The sequence below is a fragment of the Nycticebus coucang genome, chromosome 16 (genome assembly GCF_027406575.1).
Source record: "Nycticebus coucang isolate mNycCou1 chromosome 16, mNycCou1.pri, whole genome shotgun sequence".
In the NCBI taxonomy this organism is placed as follows: Eukaryota; Metazoa; Chordata; class Mammalia; order Primates; family Lorisidae; genus Nycticebus; species Nycticebus coucang.
This window is the reverse complement of record NC_069795.1, coordinates 28,972,185-28,987,697: the sequence shown is the minus strand read 5'-3', so window position 1 is coordinate 28,987,697 and position 15,513 is coordinate 28,972,185.

Sequence of the window (15,513 nt, the reverse complement as noted above, 5' to 3'; positions counted from 1 at the left end):
AAAGCCTTTGTCAAGTGACTGACACACATTCCCAAGGCACAGAGCTCCAAATCCAGATGCACCAGGACATAGAAATTTTTTGATTTCCACTTTCGTTAAAAATCTTCCTGATGCCAAGAAACAATATTTTTTTAATGCAGTTGGATAAGCAGATCAACGTTATCAATTTTTGAAAATAGCTTGCAAGTAAACAAGAAAAAGAGGAAAATAAAATCAATAATTCTCCCCTTATAAATTGTATCTTTGTGAAAACACAAACATGATTCTAGGAGTAACTCAAAGCCCATCCATCTTTTTACTAATCACGAAACCTTCCTTGTTCATCTCAAGACACTTTCAGATATTATCACAAAACAGGACACTAAAAGGGAGACTGTTTTGGACTGAGTAGAAAGAAAAACTTAAGTAATAACTGCCCTAGACTCCTCAGTCAGGTTCCTCTAATCTCTCTTTGCAATGAGATCCAAACATTGGCCTGAAAAAATTGCTGTCTCCCAGCATAAAGGAGTTATTTGTAGCTGTACCCAAATGTCTACTTAAAAAAAAAAAATGCTTATAAATTAGACATTCCTAAAACTCTCAGAAATATAAGAACTAATCAAAATATTTCTCATGTTCACATGGTTTGGGAAAATATTTAGTAAATAAGACTGGTTTGGTATTATTGGTTTAGTGATATCAACTATTTGTTCAGAGTTGTCAACAATAAGTAGATATATGACATTTATTTTACCTGAGTTTTCTAGGGAAGTTTCTAGGGAATTAGATGTTTAAGATTATAAAACTTATATGTTTGATTTTAATCAAATTGAGTCATTGTTCTGACAGACTTTTTCAATAATAATTGTGTTTTATAACATATCTGCTTCAAATTAGTTTAAAAAATCTTTTTTGGTAACATGAAACCTCAACATTACACTTCGTTAAAGGATACGTATTGCATAGCTTTGTCATTTACTAAACTAAGTATTTATTCTTTTGGCTTCTTGTTTTTACAGAGAAACTAAAGATATTTGAGCCTGTTAATAAGCATGATCATTTTGTCACATTGAGATACTGTACTGTAAAGTAGCACCTGACTCTAGAAGTTCTGACATTGTGAATGCATCAGTTTGCTGGTTTGCTACAGAATGCTGCTTACTGATAGTTTACAATTGTCCAATATTGTGTCTGGAAATTAAGGTTTAAGAATTCTAATCAATATATGTAAATGAAACTGCTAGGAATAATAAGAGTGAGGGAAAAACTTCATGCACAAAGTATTCAAAAAAAGTAAGAAGTGTTTTTGTTAAGGAAAAAAGAAGAGCAATAAAATCAACGTGTAGAGATTATGTAAATAAACATTGTTCCAGAATGAGAAAAAGGACAGTAAAGGGCAAAAACTTGGATAGATACAGAAAGTTGTAAAGAGTCCATGGAGAAGGGGGACAGGGTTAGGGCGAGAGAGAGAAAAGAGAGGAGAGAGAAAAAAGAGGGAGAGAGACATCTCATGTGCTGAATCTGGATGAGATTGAATGGATTTATTATAAGGTTTTAAAATAAACTTTAACAGCATGATATACTAATGCAAAACTAGAATTTGGTTTTCTTTTTCTGTTATAAGGATAAATGTCTTAGATTATTGGTTTACTCTTTCTACGAGATTATAGCAGATTTTCCTTTACCTTTTGAGTAATCCCCCTAGGGAACAAAGATTCTGTGCATCATCTTAATTTACTGTGTTTTACGTTGTCTTTGTCATTAGATGATCTTCAATCATCTAAGAGAACCAAATCTTTTCTATATTCAAAAAGCTAAGTTTTTTTTTTATTATCATGTTACCCCCTATATTTACTCTTAAAATTTTTATCATCACATTGGTCTAATAAATAAATATCGTTTCATAGTGATCTGTGTTCCTATTTAATCGGTGCTTGAAACTTTCGATATTTTTGACAACTTTCCAAAATCAAATTCTAAGTAAAATCTTCTTGACCTCAACCAGACTTTGAGATTTCTGAGAGGGGCCTGAAAATTCTCAAAGGACTCATTCTCTCATCTCATAAAAAGAGAGACGTTAAAGTAATTAAGTTTATTTCATGTGCTAAATTGCATAGAAACAATCGTCAGATAAGAAGCTATACATAACCTTCCCTAGCTTATATTTATGTGAACATATGTGATATTATAAGTATTTCAAAATAATATAAGGTTTATAGAAATTTGCAATATCTTTTCTTTCCATGATTTGTCCTAGTATAGTGTTATCAGTCATACTTCCAAGTATCTTCAATGTTGTATGTTACATAGACACCCAAATTTCCTTGTCGATTGCATTATAGTTATCTCTCATCAGCTCCTTAACCATGCCTATTTTAAGCCTTTTTTCATTCACAAATAGCTGTTGTTCCTTCTGATGATTTCCTAAAAGCTCTTGCAATCAAGTACAGGCCAAACTGCTTTGTACTTTGTCTTTAACAAAAAAGGTTGTCTTAAAGGAAAACTTTTGGAAAGGATTGTGACAGGTACTCTAGGATACAGGCTTCTGATAATATCACCTAAATGTTTAGATTATACCACTGAACTAGGTAAACATTTCCAGAAATAATGGAGATGCTGATTACAAACCTGCTAACCCAATATCAAACAGAACAAGAATTAATTTCATGATATTGAATGAACTGGGGAAGAACAGCTATAATTTATAACTCTTTCTCAGAAAATTACCAGTTCTTGAGTATCATATTTTCTGGATACAGGAAACACTTTCTCTTTTCTCTTAAGCTGTCTAGAAATCACAACAATTCAGTAGGTTATACTTTTGTTGAAAAAAAAAATGAAGCATTTATCTTTTTCTCCGTACTTGATCCCTCTAGAATTTGGAAACTCTTATTGAGTATTTTTATTTTCATGGAAATATAATTATTTGCATACGTTCAATAAGAATCTTCTTTCAATAAGTTCTTATCATAATAGGATGTCATAGCCCATTTTGTGCTGCTATAATAGAATACTTCAAACTAAATCATTCATAAAAAACTAAATTGTATTCCCTTATGGTTCTGGAGGCTGGGGAAACCAAGATCAAGGGTCTGGCATATGGTAAGGGCCTTCTGGCTGTGTAATCTTATGACAGAAAGACAAAGAGAGACAGGAGAGAGCATGAACAAGAGGGGACGAACTGCCTTCTGTGATAACGGAATTAATCTACTCGTAAGGTGGTGCCTCCATGACCCAAACATTTCCTATGGGCTCCCACCTCCCAACTCTGCCAGATTGGATTTCAAATTTCTAACACATGAATATGGGGGACATATTTAAACCATATCACTGGACATAACTGGAAACTGGTCACAAATTCAAGGATTTGACCTGGAATAGAATCACATATGACCAAACAATTTTAAGGAACTAAGGTTGAATTTATGGAGCCAATGGTTACAAAGCCATATGGGAAATACTGCCTTGGCACCTGAGTTATGGGCTCCCAGCGTTACAAATAAGTTAGGAAGATCACTTTCCAGCAGATCCAAGAAACTTAGGATGTTTGAGAGACTTCAAGAAGAGAGAAATTCACCCAAATTTATGGTACAAATAAGTGAATTCAGCTGGTGAGTTCTTTGGTTCGCTTCCTAGCCTTGAAAAACTTTTAAAAATCCAATCTGAGCTTCCTTACAAAAGTTCTAACAAAGTAAATTTTGAAAGGTCTATGTGATCAATTACCATTCTTGCTGCATTATGAAAATATCAGGCCATGAGCCCAGACATTTTTTAAAAAATAGTAATCTTAGTAATCTTTCCTTAATTTCTTTAATCAAAATGAGGAGAATCATAGAGAAAAAACATCGTGGGTTATTACATTCAAGTGTTGTTTATTGCCTTTGCGATATTTTAACCTCATTATAAACATGATACTTGTCACACGTATTTTGTCAAATTAATTTCCAAATTTTTCCTAGTCATTCTGTCTTCACTGAATACTAAAAATGCCCCTTTTCTGAGCTCAAGAGATTCTCCTGCCATAGCCTTCCAGAGTGCTAGGATTGGAGGTGCAAGACACCATACCCAGCCAGGAACTGCTTTTGAATCTAGACATTAATATGCTCCTAAATGTATTTATAATTTCTCCATTCACACACACAAAAACTAATTAACACATTACTTTACTGCAATAAATCTTTCATGTAAAGTGAATTTATACCTAATGAAAGTTCATCACTTCCTGGTCTTTGTTTTCTTCTTCCTAATTAATACCAAAATTTGAAGAGAAAAAATATGAAGATAAAGAAAAAAAAGTGATTTGAAATAAAGACTTGAAGATTTTTATTAAATTTACATTGTGTTAGGATTAATTTTTCTCTCATGGAAGGACCCAGTAACTCATGGCTGGGACTCAGAACAATGTAATGATTACCATACTATCCATATGAATTCTCTGAATTTTAGTAACAGAAGAGTATACGTCTTTAAATGCTTAGGCATGTCTCTTCTGCCCAAAACTGTGTCTTTATATATTTCCCCTTAAAGTCCTTCAAACCTTCTCTATCCCTCTGTCTCTCCCTCTCTCTCCCTCTCTCTCTCACACACACACATAATAACATAAGCAGGGAAAAGACGACCAGAGAAATCAACTTTTCTTCAGAGCACACATAGCTTTATTGTAGTCAACTGATAATTAATACTGCAAAACTGACACAAAGGCAAACTCTCAATAAATAAACGAAAATCAGAGTGAAACAATTCTAGTGTCTGGGCTCCATGTTTTGAAAACCTAGTCCTTAAATGCAAGTCATCATCAGAAAAATGGAAAATGCATGTAGAGAGGGTTAATTATTGCCTATATCCAAGACATCCCTCAAAAAAAGCTGAAAAATTCTGTTCTTAATAATCTACTCTATCAAGATATTAAGGTATTTTAAAGAAAATGAGATTCCTGCCTCATAAAGTCACATGAGACAGCAAACTATTAGAAGTGAAGACTTTTTGAATTTATACAGTTCTCAATCTGAATACAATATAATGTAGTATATTTTAGATCTAAAAGCTCCATATTTTAGATCTAAAAGCCTTTAGATCTAAAAGCCGATGTCATAATGGAAAGACACCTGCCCAACAGCCGGAGGCATAAGATTGTTGCCCTTACATATATTACAGAGTAACCTTTACTTTAGTTATAAAGTTTAGGATTCTGTTTCTAGTATGTTTGAGAAGTCATGTAGTGATATAATGTAATTGTCTATGTGAAAGACTGGTGTGAATGGCAACTTGAAGTCAATTGGAAACCAGTCCATTCTCCAGAGGACACTTGTAATATGCTTCACAGGGCTAACCCCTTTAAGCATGAAATGCAGCTCCAAATTCAGCACAGTGTGTGAAGCTTTTCCTTTGCACAAGAGAATCACTTCACATGAGTGACAACTCCTGAAATGCAATATATTGCTTAGCCTTGACAAAACCTTTAATATATATGTATAATACTAATCAAAGTAATTCCAGGAAACGTTTAGTACTTTATCATCTGCAATTAGCTGGTAAAAGATTGAGAATTTTGTTAATAATTGCATATTCTTGCTTTTATTAATATATAATTTAGAACTGGAGTTGCCAACTCTAAAATTTGGGAAGTTTAGTAGCAGTAAAGTTGGAGAAAATGCAAATCGCCATCCTCAGTTTTCTTATCTCTTATACTGGAAGTCTGCAACAAATGATCCCATCAATCAGCCAATGCTTTGAAACAAACCACGCCAAACTTCATGGCTGAAGACAATAAAAGCTTATTATTCTCTTTCACCTAATGAGTTGGCTGATCATTTCCGCTGCTCTGGATCATCACTGCCTGATCTCAGCAAGGCTCACTCAGGCAACAACCGTTGATAGCTGATCTTGATGGCACCACTGAGAAAACTCAGCTCCCCCTTACTTTTCTTACATTTCTCCTGCGAGCTAACCAGGGCCACGTTCTTATGGTAGTGGCAGAGATCTACAAAAATAACCAGAAATGCAAAATTGCCTTTTAGACTTCTACTTGTATCAGTTCTAATACAATCCCATTGTTCAAAGCAAGTCGCAAAACCAAGTGAAAGGACAGTGAGGGGAGGTCACTATGAAAGGGCAAGAAATAGAGAGGCATGGATGGTTAGATCCACTATAAAAATCATGGTCTCTTAAATTTAAAGTCTCTTTTTGGCATATGATAGGTCAACTGTAGCACTGTGCATGTGTTTTTTTAAGAGGCCTTTAGCAAACAATACTAGAAAATATGAGGTTGGAAAATTAAGAAACAGAACTCATCCTAGAAAAATTGTTACATACCTCATTACAGAATATCATTACAGTCACCTTCAAAGTATTCCCCTTTGGCCCTCTGGTGACCATGGTGATATTCAGCAGTGAAGTATATAGCACTTTTCCCAGGATGAGTTCACGATCTTCATTGTCTGACTTCATATACTGAGAGTGAACAGAGAATATAGGAGAAAGAAAATCAGCTACCCCTTCTTTGGTAATAAGGCTTTGTGTAATTGAATATAAATAGCTGATACCTGAAAAAGAATCAGATATATTTTAATTGAAAGTTAGTGCCGGAGAGGCGGAGAAAGATGGCAGCTGAGTAACATCTTCCTTGCATCTGGGCACCATGAGTCTGGGGATATAGGACTCCAGGCATCTCTGGCTGGTGGGATCTGCCTATCATCACCCCTGAGAGGATACAGGGAGTCAGCGAGAGAATTCTGGACCCCAAGAGGAGGACTAAAACAGTGGAAAACCGGGAAGTGGTCACGTCTGTTCAATCCGTCTAAACCCGCCCGCAACTTCCACAGGCACGAGAACTTAAAGAGCAAGAGGAAGTGAAAGGAAAATTAGGGCAAGGAAACAGATAAAAGAAATCACCCATGAGGAAGAATCAGCAGAAAACTCTAGGCAACATGAAGAACCAGTCCAGAACAACCCCGCCAAGGGACCATGAGGTAACTACTGCAGAGGATTCCACCTATACAGAAATGTTAGGAATGACAGAAAGGGAATTTAGAATACATATGTTGAAAACAATGAAAGAAATGATGGAAAAAATGAAGGAAACTGCTAATAAAGTGGAAAATAACCAAAAGGAAATCCAAAAACAGAATCAAATCAGAGATGAATGATATGAAGAATATAAAAAGGATATAGCAGAGCTGAAGGAAATGAAACAGTCAATCAGGGAACTTAAAGATGCAATGGAAAGTATCAGCAACAGGTTAGACCATGCAGAAGAAAGAATTTCAGAGGTAGAAGACAAAGTTTTTGAGATAACTCAGATAGTAAAAGAGGCAGAAAAGAAGAGAGAGAAAGCAGAACGTTCACTGTCAGAATTATGGGACTTCATGAAGCGTTCCAACGTACGAGTTATAGGAATTCCAGAAGGGGAAGAAGAATGCCCCAGAGGAATGGAAGCCATACTAGAGAATATTGTAAAAGAAAATTTTCCAAATATCACCAAAGATCCTGACACACTGCTTTCAGAGGGCTATCAGACCCCAGGTCGCCTCAACTCTAATCGAGCTTCTCCAAGACACATTGTGATGAACCTGTCCAAAGTCAAGACAAAAGAAAAGATTCTGCAAGCTGCCAGGAGTAAGCGCCAGTTGACCTACAGGGGCAAATCCATCAGAGTGACCGCAGACTTCTCTAATGAAACTTTCCAAGCAAGAAGACAATGGTCATCTACCTTTAATCTACTTAAACAGAACAATTTCCAGCCCAGAATTCTGTACCCTGCTAAGCTAAGCTTCAAAATTGATGGAGAAATCAAATTATTTATGGATATACAAACATTGAGGAAATTCGCCACAACAAGACCAGCTCTACAGGAAATACTTCAACCTGTTCTGTACACTGACCATCACAATGGATCAGCAGCAAAGTAAGAACTCAGAAATTAAAGGACAGAACCTAACCGCCACACTGATGCAAAAGATAAAACTAAGCAATGGACTCTCACAAAATAAGACGAATAGAATACTACCACACTGATCAATTATCTCAATAAATGTTAATGGCTTGAATTCCCCACTGAAGAGACATAGATTGGCTGTTTGGATTAAAAAACACAAGCCATCCATTTGCTGTCTGCAAGAAACACACCTGGCTTCAAAAGACAAATTAAAACTCCGAGTCAAGGGTTGGAAGACAATTTTTCAGGCAAATGGAATTCAGAAGAAAAGAGGAGTTGCAATCTTATTTTCAGATACATGTGGATTTAAAGCAACTAAAGTCAAAAAAGACAAAGATGGTCACTTTATATTGGTCAAGGGAAAAATACAACAAGAAGACATTTCAATTCTAAATATCTATGCACCCAATTTAAATGCTCCCAGATTCTTGAACCAGACCTTACTCAGTCTGAGCAATATGATATCTGATAATACCACAATAACAGGGGACCTTAACACTCCTCTTACAGAGCTGGACAGATCCTCTAAACAGAAATTAAACAAGGATATAAGAGACTTAAATGAGACCCTAGAACAACTGTGCTTGATAGACGCATATAGAACACTCCATCCCAAAGATAAAGAATATACATTCTTCTCATCACCCCATGGAACATTCTCCAAAATTGATCATATCCTGGGACACAAAACAAATATCAACAGAATCAAAAGAATTGAAATTTTACCTTGTATCTTCTCAGACCATAAGGCACTAAAGGTGGAACTCAACTCTAACAAAAATGCTCGACCCCTCCCAAAGGCATGGAAATTAAACAATCTTCTGTTGAATAACAGATGGGTGAAGGAAGAAATAAAACAGGAAATCATTAACTTCCTTGAGCATAACAACAATGAAGACACAAGCTGCCAAAACCTGTGGGATACTGCAAAAGCAGTTTTGAGAGGAAAATTCATCGCTTTAGATGCCTACATTCGAAAAACAGAAAGAGAGCACATCAACAATCTCACAAGAGATCTTATGGAATTGGAAAAAGAAGAACAATCTAAGCCTAAACTCAGTAGAAGAAAAGAAATATCCAAAATCAAATCAGAGATCAATGAAATTGAAAACAAAAGAATCATTCAGAAAATTAATGAAACTAGGAGTTGGTTTTTTGAAAAAATAAATAAAATAGATAAACCATTGGCCAGACTAACGAGGAACAGACAAGTAAAATCTCTAGTAACCTCAATCAGAAATGATAAAGGGGAAATAACAACTGATCCCACAGAGATACAAGAGATCATCTCTGAATACTACCAGAAACTCTATGCCCAGAAATTTGACAATGTGAAAGAAATGGATCAATATTTGGAATCACACCCTCTCCCTAGACTCAGCCAGGAAGAAATAGAGCTCCTGAACAGACCAATTTCAAGCACTGAGATCAAAGAAACAATTAAAAAGCTTCCAACCAAAAAATGCCCTAGTCCAGATGGCTTCACTCCAGAATTCTAACAAACCTTCAAGGAAGAGCTTATTCCTGTACTGCAGAAATTATTACAAAAAATTGAGGAAGAAGGGATCTTCCCCAACACATTCTATGAAGCAAACATCACCCTGATACCAAAACCAGGAAAAGACCCAAACAAAAAGGAGAATTTCAGACCAATCTCACTCATGAACATAGATGCAAAAATTCTCAACAAAATCCTAGCCAATAGATTACAGCTTATCATCAAAAAAGTCATTCATCATGATCAAGTAGGCTTCATCCCAGGGATGCAAGGCTGGTTCAACATACGCAAGTCTATAAACGTTATCCACCATATTAACAGAGGCAAAAATAAAGATCACATGATCCTCTCAATAGATGCAGAAAAAGCATTTGATAAAATCCAGCATCCTTTTCTAATTAGAACACTGAAGAGTATAGGCATAGGTGGCACATTTCTAAAACTGATTGAAGCTATCTATGACAAACCCACAGCCAATATTTTACTGAATGGAGTAAAACTGAAAGCTTTTCCTCTTAGAACTGGAACCAGACAAGGTTGTCCTCAGTCACCTTTACTATTCAATGTAGTGCTGGAAGTTCTAGCCAATACAATTAGGCAAGACAAGGAAATCAAGGGAATCCAAATGGGAGCAGAGGAGGTCAAACTCTCCATCTTTGCTGATGACATGATCTTATACTTAGAGAACCCCAAAGACTCAACCACAAGACTCCTAGAAGTCATCAAAAAATACAGTAATGTTTCAGGATATAAAATCAATGTCCACAAGTCAGTAGCCTCTGTGTACACCAGTAACAGTCAAGATGAGAAGCTAATTAAGGACACAACTCCCTTCACCATAGTCTCAAAGAAAATGAAATACCTAGGAATATACCTAACGAAGGAGGTGAAGGATCTCTATAAAGAAAACTATGAAATCCTCAGAAAGGAAATAGCAGAGGATATTAACAAATGGAAGAACATACCATGCTCATGGATGGGAAGAATCAACATTGTTACAATGTCTATACTTCCCAAAGCAATCTACCTATTCAATGCCATTCCTATCAAAATACCAACATCGTACTTTCAAGATTTGGAAAAAATGATTCTGCATTTTCTATGGAACCGGAAAAAAACCCGTATAGCTAAGGCAGTTCTCTGTAACAAAAATAAAGCTGGGGGCATCAGCATACCAGATTTTAGTCTGTACTACAAAGCCATAGTGGTCAAGACAGCATGGTACTGGCACAAAAACAGAGACATAGACACTTGGAATCGAATTGAAAACCAAGAAATGAAACTAACATTTTACAACCACCTAATCTTTGATAAACCAAACAAGAACATACCTTGGGGGAAAGACTCCCTATTCAATAAATGGTGTTGGGAGAACTGGATGTCTACATGTAAAAGACTGAAACTGGACCCACACCTTTCCCCACTCACAAAAATTGATTCAAGATGGATAAAGGACTTAAATTTAAGGCATGAAACAATAAAAATCCTCCAAGAAAGCATAGGAAAAACACTGGAAGATATTGGCCTGGGGAAAGACTTCATGAAGAAGACTGCAATTGCAATTGCAACAACAAAAATAAACAAATGGGACTTCATTAAACTGAAAAGCTTCTGTACAGCTAAGGAGACAATAACCAAAGCAAAGAGACAACCTACACAATGGGAAAGGATATTTGCATATTTTCAATCAGACAAAAGCTTGATAACTAGGATCTATAGAGAACTCAAATTAATCAACATGAAAAAAGCCAACAAGCCCTTATATCAATGGGCAAGAGACATGAATAGAACTTTCTCTAAAGATGACAGACGAATGGCTAACAAACACATGAATAAATGTTCATCATCTCTGTATATTAGAGAAATGCAAATCAAAACAACCCTGAGATATCATCTAACCCCAGTGAGAATGGCCCACATCACAAAATCTCAAAACTGCAGATGCTGGAGTGGATGTGGAGAGAAGGGAACACTTTTACACTGCTGGTGGGACTGCAAACTAGTACAACCTTTCTGGAAGGAAGTATGGAGAAACCTCAAAGCACTTAAGCTAGACCTCCCATTTGATCCTGCAATCCCATTACTGGGCATCTACCCAGAAGGAAAGAAATCCTTTTATCATAAGGACACTTGTACTAGACTGTTTATTGCAGCTCAATTTACAATCACCAAAATGTGGAAACAGCCTAAATGCCCACCAACCCAGGAATGGATTAACAAGCTGTGGTATACGTATACCATGGAATACTATTCAGGCATTAAAAAAAATGGAGACTTTACATCCTTCGTATTAACCTGAATGGACGTGGAAGACATTATTCTTAGTAAAGCATCACAAGAATGGAGAAGCATGAATCCTATGTACTCAATTTTGATATGAGGACAATTAATGACAATTATGGTTATGGGGGGGGAACAGAAAGAGGGATGGAGGGAGGGGGGTGGGGCCTTGGTGTGTATCACACTTTATGGGGGCAAGACATGATTGCAAGAGGGACTTTACCTAACAATTGCAATCAGTGTAACCTGGCTTATTGTACCCTCATTGAATCCCCAACAATAAAAAAAAAAAAAAAAGAAAGTTAGTGCCTTATAATTGACTAATTTACCTTTTATTCATTTGCCTCTTAATATCTTTCTATCAAAGTTTTTCAAAATAGTATAATAATCAGGCAAGGAAAATTCAAAGGACAACCATGTTTACTGAATGCATGATAACATATATCAACTTTCACTTTTCATTCCTATTCAAATAAAAGAAAAAGAAATAAAAGACAAGGAGGAGGATATAGTATCTTTGAAAAGAAAGAACATTGGGGTTTTATTTTTGCACACTTTCTTTAATGCTTATCAGAGGCCCATTGTACTATCAAAAGACATCTTTTCCTTGGGCTAGTCATACTGATGGATAGTTAGGAGTAATTTGGACCAAGCTATGCTGTGATGTCATTCTCAGGAATTGTTTTACAAACCACAGCTAGATAAAAGAATTCTTCACTTGTTGACCTCTTTTTTAGGACCAAACAGGGAAATTTTTAAATTTGAGCCTCAAATTATGCCCACAGACAGTCTTAAAATCTAAGGTTATAAGTCATAATTTTGGCCACTGGTTAGATCGCCCAATAATAAAAATGCATTTCTTCACTGTTTTGAAGGACAACCCTACGAAGGTATGGTAAAGGACAAAGCCAGGCAAGCACCTATAAATCACAGTTATAGTTTTGCAGTAGGTCATGATATCTCTGCTTCCAACACCTCTCTCTTCTTCTCTTCTCATTAGATGCCAAGACTTTGGGTTTTTTTGAGACGTAGTCTCAAGCTTTAGCCCTGGGTAGAGTGCTGTGGCATCACAGCTCACAGCAACCTCCAATTCCTGGGCTCAAGTGATTCTCCTGCCTTAGCCCCCCAAGTAGCTGGGACTACAGGTGCCCACCACAACACCCAGCTATTTTGGGGGATGTAGTTGTCATTGTTGTTTGGCAGGCAGCTGGGACTGGATTTGAACCTGCCAGATCTCATGTATGTGGCTGGTGCCTAAAAACACTTAAAGTGATGTTTATTCCTTTATCTATACAGATAATGTAAAGTAACACTGTGTTCAACTCTATAACTCTAATTCTCCAATAATTCCTCAGTTGAGTTAAAATCTGTGACCAATTTCACTAAGCATGAAAAATTAACTGGCCTGCCAGAGGTCATATCAGTGAACCACTCTGCCAAGACAAGAAATCTGACAGCCAAAGTATTTATTTAACTAATATACTTGGAAATCAAGCTAATATGGAACTCTTCATATTCAAAACTTTTTAAAGGTTCATCTTAAATTTTCTTTGTTTGGGGTGCAATAACAAAATACCATGAACTGGGTAGCTTATAAACAACAGAAATGTATTTTTCACAATTCTAAAGGCTGAGAAGTCTAAGATAAGGCATTGGCAGATTTGGTGTTTGCTGAAGCCCTACCCTCTGCCTCACAGATGGCATCTTCTTGCTGTGTATTCACATGGTGGAAAGGAAGGGGTGTCTCTCTCTCTCTGGCATCTTTTATAAGGGCACTAATCACATTCATGAGGGCTCCACCCCCTTGATTTAAACACTTCCCAAAGGTTCTACCTTCTAATACCATCATGTTGGGGGTTGAGGATGTCAACAAATGAGAGAGCATAAACATTTCAGGTAATAAAAAAAAATCATCATTTAAATTTTATATTCTACTTTATAACATGGCCTTATTTTTTAAGGTAATGTAAAAGTATCTGAAATTGCTTGCCAGTTAAATTACTAATCTTCTTTTATCCTCAATACCCACGTAAATTTTCACTATAGGAGAAGACTATAGGTTCATCCTGCAGTTTCAGTGACCCATGTCCCAGTGCCGCGTCTCCCAGTTTCGGAAGCCTGACTCTAACCCAGCCTGTTTTGCATTATCTGCATTATTCTAACAATCAAAGTTTCATTTTCTCTAAAAAACAAAATCCTAAAATAATTTTGTGTCTTGAATATTGGATTTGGAATTCCTGACTTTTGGGTTACTTAGAACTTCAGAAATCATTGGGGACACGTTTATTGTTTTATCAAGACCCAATTCTTCTTAGAAAAATTTCATGAGGTCAGTTTCAATTTCTCTTGAGATTTCAAATAGATAACACAAAATGTCACAATTGCAGTTTTTAATTCCCTATCTAGTGAATTGTTCTGCTCCCTTATTAAAGTTATCAAGCCTGTATTTATAAGATAGGCCCAAAAAGGAAGTGAAAAGGAGGTAAAACGCCAAGCATGTAAGAAAGGGTGGTCATGAAGCTGTAGTCTGCTGTGACTCAGAATCTGCTTACTAGTTTGGGAGGTCTTTCACACGCTCTCAAGACCCTGGGAAAGCACAGCAGTCTTTTAAAATGTCATGTGATGTAGCCGTCCTCTCCCTTTCATGCTACTACTCAAGCCCCTGGTTTCATAAAGTCCCCACAAAGGGAGATGCAGAGTGAAACCAGATTTCTGTAACTACCATTTAAATCATCAAACTGGAGTATGTTTCTTTGTTCTTAATTTGCTTTTAATGTATGTCTGGTGGAGAGCCCATATCTTTCAAATCCTCTCAGTGAGGTTTTCAAAGATTGAATTTCTTTGTGGGTGGAGGCAGAGGCAGCAACAGGGGCAAATCCAGACTGCAGGGATCACATGTTACATGTCTTGAGAAAGTACAGTGGTGGGAAGGGAAGTAAGAGAAAGGATTAACAGAAGAGAAGAAAAACATTTTGTTTAGACTAGCAGAAGCAATGTAAATCTAACAGCCCTAGTTTTTCCCTTCATCCCTTATTTATAAAACTAAAAAGTAAAATATATTTGCAGATTAGGTCTTAAAGGGGAAGAAAAGAAACCAAATAGAAGCTCCCTGCTGACCAGTCTAATTTCTACCCTACTTGTTCCTTCAAAAAATAAAAATGCTCTTAACTTTCCTACATTTAAGAAACAAATTAACCTTTTTTCATTAATTGTGGTTTATTCCATTTTTTTTCATTGAAATAAATGTATTATGTGTACAAACATAAATTCCTAAAGGCATTTCTGTACCGTGTCTGTCTTTGAAAAAGACAAAAAGAAAAAAATCAGTCTTGTAAAGATATATATTTAAGTTGTATTTAAAATTACATCACTGGAGGCACCTGTAGCTCAGTGGGTAGGGCACCGGCCACATACACCAAGGCCGGCGGGTTTGAACCTGGCTAAAGCCACCTAAAACAACAACTGAAACAACAAACAAAAAATAGCTGTGCGTTGTGGTGGGCACCTGTAGTCCTAGCTACTTGAGAAGCTGAGGCAAGAGAATTGCGTAAGCCCAAGAGTTTGAAGTTGCTGTGAGCTGTGATGCCATGGCACTCTACCCAGGGCAACAGCTTGAGACTCTCTCTCAAATTAATTAATTAATTAAATAAAATTAGATCACTGGTGATTCGTCTTGCTATTTTTATGTTAGTCTGAGCAAAAAGAACGGTTTTGAATAGCTCAAACTCATGGAGGTCTTTAAAATTAAATAATAAATCAGAATTTATCTAAAATGACTCATATTATCTTTTGTCTTATTCTAGCAAGTTAAGGGCAACATGCA